Source organism: Orycteropus afer, unplaced genomic scaffold, assembly GCF_000298275.1.
Source record: "Orycteropus afer afer isolate SDZICR_OR568_19922 unplaced genomic scaffold, OryAfe1.0 scaffold00521, whole genome shotgun sequence".
Classification (NCBI taxonomy): domain Eukaryota; kingdom Metazoa; phylum Chordata; class Mammalia; order Tubulidentata; family Orycteropodidae; genus Orycteropus; species Orycteropus afer.
In genome coordinates, this window is record NW_006922108.1 from 401,749 (window position 1) to 403,621 (window position 1,873).

The window sequence follows — 1,873 nt, forward strand, 5'->3', positions numbered from 1 at the left end:
ATATGAGTTAAATATTTACCTCAAGTAGACACATGCCCTGGAGAGAACAATGATGGGAGAAGGAAGGGCTGCTTATACACAGGGAGACAGCTCAGGGCGCAGGAGAGTATGGAGGGATGGTCACTGGGAAGAGGTAACTATGGGGAGGAAGTGGGAGGAGAGCTGTTACATTGTGGTAAACTGTGGTCAATGACATGAGATAAAGTTTATGTGAAATGCTGTATGGAAAGTGAATTTGCTCTGTAAATCTTCACCCAAATCACAATACATAAAGAGAAAAAATTTACTCAATGGCAGTGAGTTTGTTTTTTTTGTATAAAAAGCATTTGTCTGTAGCAAATACAATTTTCTCTTCCTCTTTAATTCCTAAGCCTATCAAAATCCAAATGAGGCTTTTCTGAAAAGTCTTTAGAAACTTTGTTTCTGTTGAAAATATTGTTAAAATATGTATATATTATTTTAATATAGTAATCTATGTGACACAATATTATGATCTATTATTGCTATATAGGGATAACTACAGTTTGGATTCATTTTAATCCTAGCTACACAAATCACTGTTCAAAATTGAAAGATCATTCCTCAGAAAGTGGTAGTTTGGTGTGCAAATTTATCTAACCTCTCTATGTTTATTAAAGAATTGTTAATAATTTAAATTGAGAAATGCATATGTAACTTTACAGATACTTTCCCTTGTTGTACATTTAAAGTTTTCTACTTTTGGAGTGTCTTATTAAACAGAAAGAGGGTAAGTAAATAAGATAATTCACCTACTTTTTTTTCTTAAACTACTTTTTCTGAAATTTCATAAAAAATAAAATCTATAAGTTGATATGACTTAATATATATAAATAAAAGTTGGACATTTAATGAGTAAAAAGATAAATATTTGCATGTAATAGTATATCCAAGACATTCTTATAGTACATTACTTTGATTATTGCAATTATTTTCACAACAAATATATGCAGTTAGTAATTTTATTTCCATTGTCTGGATTTAATATACTATGTTCATCCTTATTTTTGTCAAGACCTACATTAAATATTTTAAATTCTTTATATAATCCTATCATAATAACATTGTGAGGTAAAAATAAGTATGCTTATTTTAAAGAAGAAAATACTAAGGCTCAGAAAATTTAAGTTACTTATCTGATGTGAAAATGCCAGGCTTAATTATACCAATAGTATGATCATAAGTTTAACAAAAACATTGGTGTTATGTGGCCACATTATAACATCTAACAATGTTAGAGAACATTCTGGTGATGTGTGAGCATATGAAACCTCAAGAAAGTATAAGGATGATAATCATGCTCATGATGACAACAAGGATAAAATGCTATCAGCTACTATTATTTAACTACAAAAAATAGGCTGAATGAACATAATTTCTTTATGCCTTACATAAAGCAGGTAAAATTTTGTTGAAGACAGTTCAAAATCTGCTTGCAGCAGTGTATTGACAGGGAATTGCCAGAAATTCAAGCCTGATTCAGTGGGATGTGGAACAAAGGTTATCATTGCTGATGTCAGAGGAATCTTAGCTTAAAGAAAAAAGTACAGAAAGATGTTTCAAAAAGAAAAACTAAAGCTCATTCCGTTAAAGTCAATTCTGACTTATAGTGACCCACATTGGGTTTTTAAGTCAGTAAATCTTTACAGAAGTAGATTGTCCAGTCTTTCTTCTGAGGAGTGACTGGTGGGTTTGAACCACCAACCTTCTGGTTAGTAGTCAAATGACTTAGCCACTATACAATAAGAACTCCTTAAAGAAAGATGTTCAAGCCGGATTCAGAAGAGGACGTGGAACAAGGGATATCATAGCTGTGTCAGATGGATCTTGGCTCAAGGCAAAGAATACCAGAAAG